The sequence below is a fragment of the Camelus ferus genome, chromosome 9, assembly GCF_009834535.1.
Source record: "Camelus ferus isolate YT-003-E chromosome 9, BCGSAC_Cfer_1.0, whole genome shotgun sequence".
NCBI classification, from domain to species: domain Eukaryota; kingdom Metazoa; phylum Chordata; class Mammalia; order Artiodactyla; family Camelidae; genus Camelus; species Camelus ferus.
In genome coordinates this window covers 5,932,482-5,950,998 of record NC_045704.1, presented here as the reverse complement: position 1 = coordinate 5,950,998, position 18,517 = coordinate 5,932,482, and positions in this window count along the sequence as shown.

Genomic DNA, 18,517 nt, shown 5'->3' with positions numbered 1-18,517 from the left:
CTCCAACTCAGTTTTACACTGAAAACTGCAGGAACTTCAAACCGGCACTAAGAAACAGACTGAAAAAGCAGACTAAAATTTCCTCCTCCAAACCGTTCCTTTTGTGCTATATGAACGATCGTCTCTCCACATGCTCATTTCAAAGATATAAGTAAGTATGTAATCGGTTCTACACATATATTTTTGGGAACACAATGTATCTTTTCAGTTGCAAACTAAACTCACTCCATATATATGGGGAGGTTCTAGCTCCAACTCAGTTTTACAGTGAAAACTGCAGGAACTTCAAACCGGCACTAAGAAACAGACTGACAAAACACACTTAAACTTTCTACTGCAACACGTTCCATTTTGGCTAGATGAACGAACGTCTCTACACATGCTCATTCCTGAGAGATAAGTGTGTTTGAAAGCCTTCCTTCACCAAGCTTGTAGGTAACACATAGTTTCTATTCAGTTGCAAACTACACTCCATTCTTATAGATGGGGTGGTTCTAACCCCAACTCGGTTTTACAGTGAAAACTGCAGGAAATTGAAACCGGCACTATGAAACAGACTGAGTAACCAGAGTAAAAGTTTCTCCTGCATCCCGTTCCTTTTGTGCTAGATGAAAGAAAGTCGCTCCACTAGCTCAGTTCTGAGAGATAATTTTGTGTGAAAACCGTCCTTCAAATAGCTTGTTGGGCACACAAAATTTCTTTTCTGTTGCAAACTACACTCCATCCAAATATATGGGGAGGTACTAGCTACAAATCGATTTTACAGTGAAAACTGCAGGAACTTCAAAACGGCACTAAGAAATAGACTGAGAAACCAGAGTAAAAATTCCCTGCAACACGTTCTCTATGTGCTAGATGAACGAAATTCTCTCCAAATGCTCACTTCTCAGAGATAATGTGTTTGTGAAAGCCGTCCTTCACCTAGATTGTTGGGAACACAAAGTTTCTTTCCAGGTGTAAACTACAATCCATCCATATATGTGGGTAGGTATTAGCTCCTACACTGAATTTCAGTGAAAATTGCAGGAACTTCAAACCGGCACAAGGAAACAGACTGAGAATTCAGACTAAACGTTTCTCTTGCAACCTGTTCCCTTTGTGCTAGATGAACGAACGTCTCTCCACATGCTCAGTTCTGAGCGATAATTGTGTGTGAAAGCCATGTTTCACCTAGATTCTTGGGAACACAAAGTGTCTTTTCAGTTGCAAACTTCACCCCATCCATATATATGGGGATGTAGTAGATCCAAATCGCTTTTACATTGAAAATTGCAGGAACTTCAAACCGGCACTAGGATACAGACTGAGAAAACAGACTAAAAGTTTCTCCTGAAAACCGTTCCCTTTGTGCTAGATGAATGAACGTCCCTCCTCATGCTTATTTCAGAGATATATGTGTGTATGAAAGCCGACCTTCACCTAGCTTGTTGGGAACACAAAGTTCCTTTTCAGTTGCAAACTACATTCCATCCATATATATGGGGATGTACAAGCTCCAACTCGGTATTATAGTGAAAACTGCAGGAACTTCTAACAGGCACTAGGAAACGGACTGAGAAACCAGAATAAAATTTCTCCTGCGACCCGGTCCAATTGTGCTAGTTGAACGAATATATCTCCACATGCTCATTTCTGAGAGATAAGTGTGTGTGAAAGCCGTCCTTCATATACCTTGTTATGAACACAAAGTTTCTTTCAGTTGCTAACTACACTCCATCCATATATATGGGGAGGTACTAGCTCCAAATCGCTTTTACTGTGAAAATTGCAGGAACATCAAACCGGCGCTAGGAAACAGACTGGGAAACCAGACTAAAATTTTCTCCTGCAACCCGTTCCCTTTGTGCTAGATGAATGAACGTCTCTCCACATGCTCATTTCAGAGATATAAGTGTGTATGAAAGCTGTCCTCTACCTAGCTTGTTGGGAACACAAAGTGTCTTTTCTTTTGCAAACAACACTCCATCCATATATAGGGATTTAATAGCTCCAACTCTCTTTTACAGTGAAAACTGCAGGAATTTCAAACAAGCACTAGGAAACAGACTGAGAAACCAGAAAATTTGTTTCTCCTGCAACCCGTCCTTTTGTGCTAGATGAACGAAAGTTGCTCCACTAGCTCAGTTCTGAGAGATAATTGTGTGTGAAAGCCGTCCTTCACATAGCTAGTTGGGCACACAAAGTTTCTTTTCTGTTGCAAACTACACTCCATCCATATATATGGGGAGGTACTAGCTACAAATCGATTTTACAGTGAAAATTGCAGGAACTTCAAACCGGCACTAGGATACAGACTGAGAAAACAGACTAAAAGTTTCTCCTGAAAACCGTTCCCTTTGTGCTAGATGAATGAACGTCTCTCCACATGCTCATTTCAGAGATATAAGTGTGTATGAAAGCCGAACTTCACCTAGCTTGTTGGGAACACAAAGTTTCTTTTCAGTTGCAAACTACACTCCATCCATTTATATGGGGATATATTAGTTCCAAATCGCTTTTAAATTGAAAATTGCAGGAACTTCTAATCGGCACTAGGAAACAGACTGAGAAACCAGATTAAAACTTTCTCCTGCAACCAGTTCCCTTTGTGCTAGATGAACGAAAGTCCCTCCCCATGCTCAATTCTGAGAGATATTTGTGTGAGAAAGCCGTCCTTCATATATTTTGTTATGAACACAAAGTTTCTTTCAGTTGAAAAGTACAATCCATCCATATATATGGGGAGGTAGTAGCTCCAACTCGGTGTTACAGTGAAAACTGCAGGAAATTCAATCCGACACTAGGAAACAGACTGAGAAACCAGAGTAAAAGATTTCCCTGCAACCCGTTCACTATGTGCTAGATGAACGAACTTCTCTCCAAATGCTGAGTTCTCAGAGATAATGTGTTTGTGAAAGCCGTACTTCACCTAGATTGTTGGGAACACAAAGTTTCTTTTCAGTTGTAAGCCACAATCCATTCAAATATGTTGATAGGTACTAGCTCCAACACTGAATTTCAGTGAAAATTGCAGGAACTTCAAACCGGCACAAGGAAACAGACTGAGAAACCAGACAAAACGTTTATCCTGCAACTCGTTCCCTTTGTACTAGATGAACGAAAGACTCTCCACATGCTCTGTTCTGAGAAATAAGTGTGTGTGAAAGCCGTTCTTCACCTAGCTTCTTGGGAACACAAAGTGTCTTTTCAGATGCAAACTACACTCCATCCATATATATGGGGAGGTAGTAGCTCCAAATCGCTTTTGCAGTGAAAAATGCAGGAACTTCAATCCAGCACTAGGAAAAAGGCTGAGAACCCAGACTAAAATTTTCTCTTGCAAACCGTTCACTTTGTGCTAGATGAACCAACGTCTCTCCACATGATCATTTCAGAGATATATGTTTGTATGTAAGCCGTCCTTCACCTAGCTTTTTGGGAACACAAAGTGTCTTTCAGTTGCAAACTACACTGCATCCACATATATGGGGAGGTACAAGCTCCAACTCTGTTTTACAGTGAAAGGTACAGGAACATCAAACCGGCACTAGGAAACAGACTGAGAAACCAGACTAAAAGTTTCTCCTGCAACCCGTTTCATATGTGCTAGATGAACGAACGTCTCACCACATGCTCAGTTCTGAGTGATAAGTGTGTGTGAAAGCCGTACTTCATATATTTTGTTATGAAAAAAAAGTTTCATTCAGGTGCAAACTACACCCAATGCATATATATGGGTAGGTACAAGGTCCAACTAGGTTTTACAATGTTAACTGCAGAAACTTCTACCCGACACTAGGAAACAGACTGAGAAAACATTGTAAAAGTTTTTCTTACAAATCATTCCCTTTGTGCTAGTTGAACGAAAGTCTCCCAACATGCTCAGTTCTGAGAGATAAGTGTGTGTGAAAGCCGTCCTCCAAATAGCATGATATGAACACAAATTTTCTTTCGGTTACAAACTAGAATCCATCCATATATATGGGGAGGAACTAGCTCCAACTCGGTTTTACAGTGAAAACTGCAGGAACTTAAAACCAGCACTAGGAAACAGACGGAGAAACCAGACTATAGTTTCCCCTGCTACCCGTTCCCTTTGTGCTATTTCAAAGAACGTATCTCCACATGCTCATTTCTGAGAGATAACTGTGTGTGAAAGCCGTTCTTCAAATAAAGAGTTGGGAAAGCAAAGTGTCTCTTCAGTTGAAAACTACAATCCATCCATATATAAGGGGAGGTACAATCTCCAAATCTCTTTTACAGTGAAAATTGCAGGAACATCTAACCGGCACTAGGAAACAGACTGAGAAACCAGTCTAAAATTTTCCCCTACAACCCGTTCCTTTTGTGCTAGATGAACGAAAGTCTCTCCACTAGCTCAGTTCTGAGAGTTAAGTGTATGTGAAAGCCGTACTTCACCTAGCTTGTTGGGCACAAATAGTTTCTTTTCAGATGCAAACTACACTCCATCCATATATATGGGGACGTACTAGCTCGAAGTCCGTTTTACAGTGAAAACTGCAGGAACTTCAAACCGGCACTAGGAAACCGACTAAGAAACCAGAGTAAAAGTTTCACCTGCAACCCTTTCTCTTTGTGCTAGATGAACGAACGTCTGTCCACATGCTCAGTTCTGAGAGATAAGTTTGTGTGAAAGCCTAACTTCACCAAGTTTGTAGGGAACACAAAGTTTCTATTCAGTTGCAAACTAAAATCCATCTATATATATATGGGTAGGTAGTAGCCTCAAATCTGTTTTACAGTGAAAACTGCAGGAACATGAAACCGGCACTAGGAAACAGACTGAGAAACCATAGTAAAAGATTCTCCTGAAACCCGTTCACTAAGTGATAGATGAACGAACTTCTCTCCAAATGCTCAGTTCTGAGAGATAATGTGCTTGTGAAAGCCGTCCTTCACCTAGATTTTTGGGAACACAAAGATTCTTTTCAGTTGCAAACTACACTATATCCATATATCTAGGGGAAGTACAAGCTCCAACTCGGTTTTACAGTGTAAATTGCTAGAACAACAAAACGGCACTAAGAAAGATACTGAGGAACCAGACTAAAAGTTTCTCCTGCATCCTGTTCCTTTTGTGCAAGATGAATGATAGTCTCTCAATTAGCTCAGTTCTGAGAGGTAAGTGTGTGTGAAGGCCGTCCTTCACCTAGCTTATTTTGCACAAATAGATTCTTTTCAGATGCAAACTACACTCCATCCATATATATGGGGAGGTACTAGCTCCAACTCAGTTTTACACTGAAAACTGCAGGAACTTCAAACCGGCACTAAGAAACAGACTGAAAAAGCAGACTAAAATTTCCTCCTCCAAACCGTTCCTTTTGTGCTATATGAACGATCGTCTCTCCACATGCTCATTTCAAAGATATAAGTAAGTATGTAATCGGTTCTACACATATATTTTTGGGAACACAATGTATCTTTTCAGTTGCAAACTAAACTCACTCCATATATATGGGGAGGTTCTAGCTCCAACTCAGTTTTACAGTGAAAACTGCAGGAACTTCAAACCGGCACTAAGAAACAGACTGACAAAACACACTTAAACTTTCTACTGCAACACGTTCCATTTTGGCTAGATGAACGAACGTCTCTACACATGCTCATTCCTGAGAGATAAGTGTGTTTGAAAGCCTTCCTTCACCAAGCTTGTAGGTAACACATAGTTTCTATTCAGTTGCAAACTACACTCCATTCTTATAGATGGGGTGGTTCTAACCCCAACTCGGTTTTACAGTGAAAACTGCAGGAAATTGAAACCGGCACTATGAAACAGACTGAGTAACCAGAGTAAAAGTTTCTCCTGCATCCCGTTCCTTTTGTGCTAGATGAAAGAAAGTCGCTCCACTAGCTCAGTTCTGAGAGATAATTTTGTGTGAAAACCGTCCTTCAAATAGCTTGTTGGGCACACAAAATTTCTTTTCTGTTGCAAACTACACTCCATCCAAATATATGGGGAGGTACTAGCTACAAATCGATTTTACAGTGAAAACTGCAGGAACTTCAAAACGGCACTAAGAAATAGACTGAGAAACCAGAGTAAAAATTCCCTGCAACACGTTCTCTATGTGCTAGATGAACGAAATTCTCTCCAAATGCTCACTTCTCAGAGATAATGTGTTTGTGAAAGCCGTCCTTCACCTAGATTGTTGGGAACACAAAGTTTCTTTCCAGGTGTAAACTACAATCCATCCATATATGTGGGTAGGTATTAGCTCCTACACTGAATTTCAGTGAAAATTGCAGGAACTTCAAACCGGCACAAGGAAACAGACTGAGAATTCAGACTAAACGTTTCTCTTGCAACCTGTTCCCTTTGTGCTAGATGAACGAACGTCTCTCCACATGCTCAGTTCTGAGCGATAATTGTGTGTGAAAGCCGTGTTTCACCTAGATTCTTGGGAACACAAAGTGTCTTTTCAGTTGCAAACTTCACCCCATCCATATATATGGGGATGTAGTAGATCCAAATCGCTTTTACATTGAAAATTGCAGGAACTTCAAACCGGCACTAGGATACAGACTGAGAAAACAGACTAAAAGTTTCTCCTGAAAACCGTTCCCTTTGTGCTAGATGAATGAACGTCCCTCCTCATGCTTATTTCAGAGATATATGTGTGTATGAAAGCCGACCTTCACCTAGCTTGTTGGGAACACAAAGTTCCTTTTCAGTTGCAAACTACATTCCATCCATATATATGGGGATGTACAAGCTCCAACTCGGTATTATAGTGAAAACTGCAGGAACTTCTAACAGGCACTAGGAAACGGACTGAGAAACCAGAATAAAATTTCTCCTGCGACCCGGTCCAATTGTGCTAGTTGAACGAATATATCTCCACATGCTCATTTCTGAGAGATAAGTGTGTGTGAAAGCCGTCCTTCATATACCTTGTTATGAACACAAAGTTTCTTTCAGTTGCTAACTACACTCCATCCATATATATGGGGAGGTACTAGCTCCAAATCGCTTTTACTGTGAAAATTGCAGGAACATCAAACCGGCGCTAGGAAACAGACTGGGAAACCAGACTAAAATTTTCTCCTGCAACCCGTTCCCTTTGTGCTAGATGAATGAACGTCTCTCCACATGCTCATTCAGAGATATAAGTGTGTATGAAAGCTGTCCTCTACCTAGCTTGTTGGGAACACAAAGTGTCTTTTCTTTTGCAAACAACACTCCATCCATATATATAGGGATTTAATAGCTCCAACTCTCTTTTACAGTGAAAACTGCAGGAATTTCAAACAAGCACTAGGAAACAGACTGAGAAACCAGAAAATTTGTTTCTCCTGCAACCCGTCCTTTTGTGCTAGATGAACGAAAGTTGCTCCACTAGCTCAGTTCTGAGAGATAATTGTGTGTGAAAGCCGTCCTTCACATAGCTAGTTGGGCACACAAAGTTTCTTTTCTGTTGCAAACTACACTCCATCCATATATATATGGGGAGGTACTATCTACAAATCGATTTTACAGTGAAAATTGCAGGAACTTCAAACCGGCACTAGGATACAGACTGAGAAAACAGACTAAAAGTTTCTCCTGAAAACCGTTCCTTTTGTGCTAGATGAATGAACGTCTCTCCACATGCTCATTTCAGAGATATAAGTGTGTATGAAAGCCGAACTTCACCTAGCTTGTTGGGAACACAAAGTTTCTTTTCAGTTGCAAACTACACTCCATCCATTTATATGGGGATATATTAGTTCCAAATCGCTTTTAAATTGAAAATTGCAGGAACTTCTAATCGGCACTAGGAACAGACTGAGAAACCAGATTAAAACTTTCCCCTGCAACCAGTTCCCTTTGTGCTAGATGAACGAAAGTCCCTCCCCATGCTCAATTCTGAGAGATATTTGTGTGAGAAAGCCGTCCTTCATATATTTTGTTATGAACACAAAGTTTCTTTCAGTTGAAAAGTACAATCCATCCATATATATGGGGAGGTAGTAGCTCCAACTCGGTGTTACAGTGAAAACTGCAGGAAATTCAATCCGACACTAGGAAACAGACTGAGAAACCAGAGTAAAAGATTTCCCTGCAACCCGTTCACTATGTGCTAGATGAACGAACTTCTCTCCAAATGCTGAGTTCTCAGAGATAATGTGTTTGTGAAAGCCGTACTTCACCTAGATTGTTGGGAACACAAAGCTTCTTTTCAGTTGTAAGCCACAATCCATTCAAATATGTTGATAGGTACTAGCTCCAACACTGAATTTCAGTGAAATTGCAGGAACTTCAAACCGGCACAAGGAAACAGACTGAGAAACCAGAAAAAACGTTTATCCTGCAACTCGTTCCCTTTGTACTAGATGAACGAAAGACTCTCCACATGCTCTGTTCTGAGAAATAAGTGTGTGTGAAAGCCGTTCTTCACCTAGCTTCTTGGGAACACAAAGTGTCTTTTCAGATGCAAACTACACTCCATCCATATATATGGGGACGTACTAGCTCGAAGTCCGTTTTACAGTGAAAACTGCAGGAACTTCAAACCGGCACTAGGAAACCGACTAAGAAACCAGAGTAAAAGTTTCACCTGCAACCCTTTCTCTTTGTGCTAGATGAACGAACGTCTGTCCACATGCTCAGTTCTGAGAGATAAGTTTGTGTGAAAGCCTAACTTCACCAAGTTTGTAGGGAACACAAAGTTTCTATTCAGTTGCAAACTAAACTCCATCTATATATATATGGGTAGGTAGTAGCCTCAAATCTGTTTTACAGTGAAAACTGCAGGAACATGAAACCGGCACTAGGAAACAGACTGAGAAACCATAGTAAAATTCTCCTGCAACCCGTTCACTAAGTGATAGATGAACGAACTTCTCTCCAAATGCTCAGTTCTGAGAGATAATGTGCTTGTGAAAGCCGTCCTTCACCTAGATTTTTGGGAACACAAAGATTCTTTTCAGTTGCAAACTACACTATATCCATATATCTAGGGGAAGTACAAGCTCCAACTCGGTTTTACAGTGTAAATTGCTAGAACAACAAAACGTCACTAAGAAAGATACTGAGGAACCAGACTAAAAGTTTCTCCTGCATCCTGTTCCTTTTGTGCAAGATGAATGAGAGTCTCTCAATTAGCTCAGTTCTGAGAGGTAAGTGTGTGTGAAAGCCGTCCTTCACCTAGCTTATTTTGCACAAATAGATTCTTTTCAGATGCAAACTACACTCCATCCATATATATGGGGAGGTACTAGCTCCAAATCGATTTTACACTGAAAACTGCAGGAACTTCAAACCGGCACTAAGAAACAGACTGAAAAAGCAGACTAAAATTTCCTCCTCCAAACCGTTCCTTTTGTGCTATATGAACGATCGTCTCTCCACATGCTCATTTCAAAGATATAAGTAAGTATGTAATCGGTTCTTCACATATATTTTTGGGAACACAATGTATCTTTTCAGTTGCAAACTAAACTCACTCCATATATATGGGGAGGTTCTAGCTCCAACTCAGTTTTACAGTGAAAACTGCAGGAACTTCAAACCGGCACTAAGAAACAGACTGACAAAACACACTTAAACTTTCTACTGCAACACGTTCCATTTTGGCTAGATGAACGAACGTCTCTACACATGCTCATTCCTGAGAGATAAGTGTGTTTGAAAGCCTTCCTTCACCAAGCTTGTAGGTAACACATAGTTTCTATTCAGTTGCAAACTACACTCCATTCTTATAGATGGGGTGGTTCTAACCCCAACTCGGTTTTACAGTGAAAACTGCAGGAAATTGAAACCGGCACTATGAAACAGACTGAGTAACCAGAGTAAAAGTTTCTCCTGCATCCCGTTCCTTTTGTGCTAGATGAAAGAAAGTCGCTCCACTAGCTCAGTTCTGAGAGATAATTTTGTGTGAAAACCGTCCTTCAAATAGCTTGTTGGGCACACAAAATTTCTTTTCTGTTGCAAACTACACTTCATCCAAATATATGGGGAGGTACTAGCTACAAATCGATTTTACAGTGAAAACTGCAGGAACTTCAAAATGGCACTAAGAATAGACTGAGAAACCAGAGTAAAAATTCCCTGCAACACGTTCTCTATGTGCTAGATGAACGAAATTCTCTCCAAATGCTCACTTCTCAGAGATAATGTGTTTGTGAAAGCCGTCCTTCACCTAGATTGTTGGGAACACAAAGTTTCTTTCCAGGTGTAAACTACAATCCATCCATATATGTGGGTAGGTATTAGCTCCTACACTGAATTTCAGTGAAAATTGCAGGAACTTCAAACCGGCACAAGGAAACAGACTGAGAATTCAGACTAAACGTTTCTCTTGCAACCTGTTCCCTTTGTGCTAGATGAACGAACGTCTCTCCACATGCTCAGTTCTGAGCGATAATTGTGTGTGAAAGCCGTGTTTCACCTAGATTCTTGGGAACACAAAGTGTCTTTTCAGTTGCAAACTTCACCCCATCCATATATATGGGGATGTAGTAGATCCAAATCGCTTTTACATTGAAAATTGCAGGAACTTCAAACCGGCACTAGGATACAGACTGAGAAAACAGACTAAAAGTTTCTCCTGAAAACCGTTCCCTTTGTGCTAGATGAATGAACGTCCCTCCTCATGCTTATTTCAGAGATATATGTGTGTATGAAAGCCGACCTTCACCTAGCTTGTTGGGAACACAAAGTTCCTTTTCAGTTGCAAACTACATTCCATCCATATATATGGGGATGTACAAGCTCCAACTCGGTATTATAGTGAAAACTGCAGGAACTTCTAACAGGCACTAGGAAACGGACTGAGAAACCAGAATAAAATTTCTCCTGCGACCCGGTCCAATTGTGCTAGTTGAACGAATATATCTCCACATGCTCATTTCTGAGAGATAAGTGTGTGTGAAAGCCGTCCTTCATATACCTTGTTATGAACACAAAGTTTCTTTCAGTTGCTAACTACACTCCATCCATATATATGGGGAGGTACTAGCTCCAAATCGCTTTTACTGTGAAAATTGCAGGAACATCAAACCGGCGCTAGGAAACAGACTGGGAAACCAGACTAAAATTTTCTCCTGCAACCCGTTCCCTTTGTGCTAGATGAATGAACGTCTCTCCACATGCTCATTTCAGAGATATAAGTGTGTATGAAAGCTGTCCTCTACCTAGCTTGTTGGGAACACAAAGTGTCTTTTCTTTTGCAAACAACACTCCATCCATATATATAGGGATTTAATAGCTCCAACTCTCTTTTACAGTGAAAACTGCAGGAATTTCAAACAAGCACTAGGAAACAGACTGAGAAACCAGAAAATTTGTTTCTCCTGCAACCCGTCCTTTTGTGCTAGATGAACGAAAGTTGCTCCACTAGCTCAGTTCTGAGAGATAATTGTGTGTGAAAGCCGTCCTTCACATAGCTAGTTGGGCACACAAAGTTTCTTTTCTGTTGCAAACTACACTCCATCCATATATATGGGGAGGTACTAGCTACAAATCGATTTTACAGTGAAAATTGCAGGAACTTCAAACCGGCACTAGGATACAGACTGAGAAAACAGACTAAAAGTTTCTCCTGAAAACCGTTCCCTTTGTGCTAGATGAATGAACGTCTCTCCACATGCTCATTTCAGAGATATAAGTGTGTATGAAAGCCGAACTTCACCTAGCTTGTTGGGAACACAAAGTTTCTTTTCAGTTGCAAACTACACTCCATCCATTTATATGGGGATATATTAGTTCCAAATCGCTTTTAAATTGAAAATTGCAGGAACTTCTAATCGGCACTAGGAAACAGACTGAGAAACCAGATTAAAACTTTCTCCTGCAACCAGTTCCCTTTGTGCTAGATGAACGAAAGTCCCTCCCCATGCTCAATTCTGAGAGATATTTGTGTGAGAAAGCCGTCCTTCATATATTTTGTTATGAACACAAAGTTTCTTTCAGTTGAAAAGTACAATCCATCCATATATATGGGGAGGTAGTAGCTCCAACTCGGTGTTACAGTGAAAACTGCAGGAAATTCAATCCGACACTAGGAAACAGACTGAGAAACCAGAGTAAAAGATTTCCCTGCAACCCGTTCACTATGTGCTAGATGAACGAACTTCTCTCCAAATGCTGAGTTCTCAGAGATAATGTGTTTGTGAAAGCCGTACTTCACCTAGATTGTTGGGAACACAAAGTTTCTTTTCAGTTGTAAGCCACAATCCATTCAAATATGTTGATAGGTACTAGCTCCAACACTGAATTTCAGTGAAAATTGCAGGAACTTCAAACCGGCACAAGGAAACAGACTGAGAAACCAGACAAAACGTTTATCCTGCAACTCGTTCCCTTTGTACTAGATGAACGAAAGACTCTCCACATGCTCTGTTCTGAGAAATAAGTGTGTGTGAAAGCCGTTCTTCACCTAGCTTCTTGGGAACACAAAGTGTCTTTTCAGATGCAAACTACACTCCATCCATATATATGGGGAGGTAGTAGCTCCAAATCGCTTTTGCAGTGAAAAATGCAGGAACTTCAATCCAGCACTAGGAAAAAGGCTGAGAACCCAGACTAAAATTTTCTCTTGCAAACCGTTCACTTTGTGCTAGATGAACCAACGTCTCTCCACATGATCATTTCAGAGATATATGTTTGTATGTAAGCCGTCCTTCACCTAGCTTTTTGGGAACACAAAGTGTCTTTCAGTTGCAAACTACACTGCATCCACATATATGGGAGGTACAAGCTCCAACTCTGTTTTACAGTGAAAGGTACAGGAACATCAAACCGGCACTAGGAAACAGACTGAGAAACCAGACTAAAAGTTTCTCCTGCAACCCGTTTCATATGTGCTAGATGAACGAACGTCTCACCACATGCTCAGTTCTGAGTGATAAGTGTGTGTGAAAGCCGTACTTCATATATTTTGTTATGAAAAAAAAGTTTCATTCAGGTGCAAACTACACCCAATGCATATATATGGGTAGGTACAAGGTCCAACTAGGTTTTACAATGTTAACTGCAGAAACTTCTACCCGACACTAGGAAACAGACTGAGAAAACATTGTAAAAGTTTTTCTTACAAATCATTCCCTTGTGCTAGTTGAACGAAAGTCTCCCAACATGCTCAGTTCTGAGAGATAAGTGTGTGTGAAAGCCGTCCTCCAAATAGCATGATATGAACACAAATTTTCTTTCGGTTACAAACTAGAATCCATCCATATATATGGGGAGGAACTAGCTCCAACTCGGTTTTACAGTGAAAACTGCAGGAACTTAAAACCAGCACTAGGAAACAGACGGAGAAACCAGACTATAGTTTCCCCTGCTACCCGTTCCCTTTGTGCTATTTCAAAGAACGTATCTCCACATGCTCATTTCTGAGAGATAACTGTGTGTGAAAGCCGTTCTTCAAATAAAGAGTTGGGAAAGCAAAGTGTCTCTTCAGTTGAAAACTACAATCCATCCATATATAAGGGGAGGTACAATCTCCAAATCTCTTTTACAGTGAAAATTGCAGGAACATCTAACCGGCACTAGGAAACAGACTGAGAAACCAGTCTAAAATTTTCCCCTACAACCCGTTCCTTTTGTGCTAGATGAACGAAAGTCTCTCCACTAGCTCAGTTCTGAGAGTTAAGTGTATGTGAAAGCCGTACTTCACCTAGCTTGTTGGGCACAAATAGTTTCTTTCAGAATGCAAACTACACTCCATCCATATATATGGGGACGTACTAGCTCGAAGTCCGTTTTACAGTGAAAACTGCAGGAACTTCAAACCGGCACTAGGAAACCGACTAAGAAACCAGAGTAAAAGTTTCACCTGCAACCCTTTCTCTTTGTGCTAGATGAACGAACGTCTGTCCACATGCTCAGTTCTGAGAGATAAGTTTGTGTGAAAGCCTAACTTCACCAAGTTTGTAGGGAACACAAAGTTTCTATTCAGTTGCAAACTAAAATCCATCTATATATATATGGGTAGGTAGTAGCCTCAAATCTGTTTTACAGTGAAAACTGCAGGAACATGAAACCGGCACTAGGAAACAGACTGAGAAACCATAGTAAAAGATTCTCCTGCAACCCGTTCACTAAGTGATAGATGAACGAACTTCTCTCCAAATGCTCAGTTCTGAGAGATAATGTGCTTGTGAAAGCCGTCCTTCACCTAGATTTTTGGGAACACAAAGATTCTTTTCAGTTGCAAACTACACTATATCCATATATCTAGGGGAAGTACAAGCTCCAACTCGGTTTTACAGTGTAAATTGCTAGAACAACAAAACGGCACTAAGAAAGATACTGAGGAACCAGACTAAAAGTTTCTCCTGCATCCTGTTCCTTTTGTGCAAGATGAATGATAGTCTCTCAATTAGCTCAGTTCTGAGAGGTAAGTGTGTGTGAAGGCCGTCCTTCACCTAGCTTATTTTGCACAAATAGATTCTTTTCAGATGCAAACTACACTCCATCCATATATATGGGGAGGTACTAGCTCCAACTCAGTTTTACACTGAAAACTGCAGGAACTTCAAACCGGCACTAAGAAACAGACTGAAAAAGCAGACTAAAATTTCCTCCTCCAAACCGTTCCTTTTGTGCTATATGAACGATCGTCTCTCCACATGCTCATTTCAAAGATATAAGTAAGTATGTAATCGGTTCTACACATATATTTTTGGGAACACAATGTATCTTTTCAGTTGCAAACTAAACTCACTCCATATATATGGGGAGGTTCTAGCTCCAACTCAGTTTTACAGTGAAAACTGCAGGAACTTCAAACCGGCACTAAGAAACAGACTGACAAACACACTTAAACTTTCTACTGCAACACGTTCCATTTTGGCTAGATGAACGAACGTCTCTACACATGCTCATTCCTGAGAGATAAGTGTGTTTGAAAGCCTTCCTTCACCAAGCTTGTAGGTAACACATAGTTTCTATTCAGTTGCAAACTACACTCCATTCTTATAGATGGGGTGGTTCTAACCCCAACTCGGTTTTACAGTGAAAACTGCAGGAAATTGAAACCGGCACTATGAAACAGACTGAGTAACCAGAGTAAAAGTTTCTCCTGCATCCCGTTCCTTTTGTGCTAGATGAAAGAAAGTCGCTCCACTAGCTCAGTTCTGAGAGATAATTTTGTGTGAAAACCGTCCTTCAAATAGCTTGTTGGGCACACAAAATTTCTTTTCTGTTGCAAACTACACTCCATCCAATATATGGGGAGGTACTAGCTACAAATCGATTTTACAGTGAAAACTGCAGGAACTTCAAAACGGCACTAAGAAATAGACTGAGAAACCAGAGTAAAAATTCCCTGCAACACGTTCTCTATGTGCTAGATGAACGAAATTCTCTCCAAATGCTCACTTCTCAGAGATAATGTGTTTGTGAAAGCCGTCCTTCACCTAGATTGTTGGGAACACAAAGTTTCTTTCCAGGTGTAAACTACAATCCATCCATATATGTGGGTAGGTATTAGCTCCTACACTGAATTTCAGTGAAAATTGCAGGAACTTCAAACCGGCACAAGGAAACAGACTGAGAATTCAGACTAAACGTTTCTCTTGCAACCTGTTCCCTTTGTGCTAGATGAACGAACGTCTCTCCACATGCTCAGTTCTGAGCGATAATTGTGTGTGAAAGCCGTGTTTCACCTAGATTCTTGGGAACACAAAGTGTCTTTTCAGTTGCAAACTTCACCCCATCCATATATATGGGGATGTAGTAGATCCAAATCGCTTTTACATTGAAAATTGCAGGAACTTCAAACCGGCACTAGGATACAGACTGAGAAAACAGACTAAAAGTTTCTCCTGAAAACCGTTCCCTTTGTGCTAGATGAATGAACGTCCCTCCTCATGCTTATTTCAGAGATATATGTGTGTATGAAAGCCGACCTTCACCTAGCTTGTTGGGAACACAAAGTTCCTTTTCAGTTGCAAACTACATTCCATCCATATATATGGGGATGTACAAGCTCCAACTCGGTATTATAGTGAAAACTGCAGGAACTTCTAACAGGCACTAGGAAACGGACTGAGAAACCAGAATAAAATTTCTCCTGCGACCCGGTCCAATTGTGCTAGTTGAACGAATATATCTCCACATGCTCATTTCTGAGAGATAAGTGTGTGTGAAAGCCGTCCTTCATATACCTTGTTATGAACACAAAGTTTCTTTCAGTTGCTAACTACACTCCATCCATATATATGGGGAGGTACTAGCTCCAAATCGCTTTTACTGTGAAAATTGCAGGAACATCAAACCGGCGCTAGGAAACAGACTGGGAAACCAGACTAAAATTTTCTCCTGCAACCCGTTCCCTTTGTGCTAGATGAATGAACGTCTCTCCACATGCTCATTTCAGAGATATAAGTGTGTATGAAAGCTGTCCTCTACCTAGCTTGTTGGGAACACAAAGTGTCTTTTCTTTTGCAAACAACACTCCATCCATATATATAGGGATTTAATAGCTCCAACTCTCTTTTACAGTGAAAACTGCAGGAATTTCAAACAAGCACTAGGAAACAGACTGAGAAACCAGAAAATTTGTTTCTCCTGCAACCCGTCCTTTTGTGCTAGATGAACGAAAGTTGCTCCACTAGCTCAGTTCTGAGAGATAATTGTGTGTGAAAGCCGTCCTTCACATAGCTAGTTGGGCACACAAAGTTTCTTTTCTGTTGCAAACTACACTCCATCCATATATATATGGGGAGGTACTATCTACAAATCGATTTTACAGTGAAAATTGCAGGAACTTCAAACCGGCACTAGGATACAGACTGAGAAAACAGACTAAAAGTTTCTCCTGAAAACCGTTCCTTTTGTGCTAGATGAATGAACGTCTCTCCACATGCTCATTTCAGAGATATAAGTGTGTATGAAAGCCGAACTTCACCTAGCTTGTTGGGAACACAAAGTTTCTTTTCAGTTGCAAACTACACTCCATCCATTTATATGGGGATATATTAGTTCCAAATCGCTTTTAAATTGAAAATTGCAGGAACTTCTAATCGGCACTAGGAAACAGACTGAGAAACCAGATTAAAACTTTCCCCTGCAACCAGTTCCCTTTGTGCTAGATGAACGAAAGTCCCTCCCCATGCTCAATTCTGAGAGATATTTGTGTGAGAAAGCCGTCCTTCATATATTTTGTTATGAACACAAAGTTTCTTTCAGTTGAAAAGTACAATCCATCCATATATATGGGGAGGTAGTAGCTCCAACTCGGTGTTACAGTGAAAACTGCAGGAAATTCAATCCGACACTAGGAAACAGACTGAGAAACCAGAGTAAAAGATTTCCCTGCAACCCGTTCACTATGTGCTAGATGAACGAACTTCTCTCCAAATGCTGAGTTCTCAGAGATAATGTGTTTGTGAAAGCCGTACTTCACCTAGATTGTTGGGAACACAAAGCTTCTTTTCAGTTGTAAGCCACAATCCATTCAAATATGTTGATAGGTACTAGCTCCAACACTGAATTTCAGTGAAATTGCAGGAACTTCAAACCGGCACAAGGAAACAGACTGAGAAACCAGAAAAAACGTTTATCCTGCAACTCGTTCCCTTTGTACTAGATGAACGAAAGACTCTCCACATGCTCTGTTCTGAGAAATAAGTGTGTGTGAAAGCCGTTCTTCACCTAGCTTCTTGGGAACACAAAGTGTCTTTTCAGATGCAAACTACACTCCATCCATATATATGGGGACGTACTAGCTCGAAGTCCGTTTTACAGTGAAAACTGCAGGAACTTCAAACCGGCACTAGGAAACCGACTAAGAAACCAGAGTAAAAGTTTCACCTGCAACCCTTTCTCTTTGTGCTAGATGAACGAACGTCTGTCCACATGCTCAGTTCTGAGAGATAAGTTTGTGTGAAAGCCTAACTTCACCAAGTTTGTAGGGAACACAAAGTTTCTATTCAGTTGCAAACTAAACTCCATCTATATATATATGGGTAGGTAGTAGCCTCAAATCTGTTTTACAGTGAAAACTGCAGGAACATGAAACCGGCACTAGGAAACAGACTGAGAAACCATAGTAAAAATTCTCCTGCAACCCGTTCACTAAGTGATAGATGAACGAACTTCTCTCCAAATGCTCAGTTCTGAGAGATAATGTGCTTGTGAAAGCCGTCCTTCACCTAGATTTTTGGGAACACAAAGATTCTTTTCAGTTGCAAACTACACTATATCCATATATCTAGGGGAAGTACAAGCTCCAACTCGGTTTTACAGTGTAAATTGCTAGAACAACAAAACGTCACTAAGAAAGATACTGAGGAACCAGACTAAAAGTTTCTCCTGCATCCTGTTCCTTTTGTGCAAGATGAATGAGAGTCTCTCAATTAGCTCAGTTCTGAGAGGTAAGTGTGTGTGAAAGCCGTCCTTCACCTAGCTTATTTTGCACAAATAGATTCTTTTCAGATGCAAACTACACTCCATCCATATATATGGGGAGGTACTAGCTCCAAATCGATTTTACACTGAAAACTGCAGGAACTTCAAACCGGCACTAAGAAACAGACTGAAAAAGCAGACTAAAATTTCCTCCTCCAAACCGTTCCTTTTGTGCTA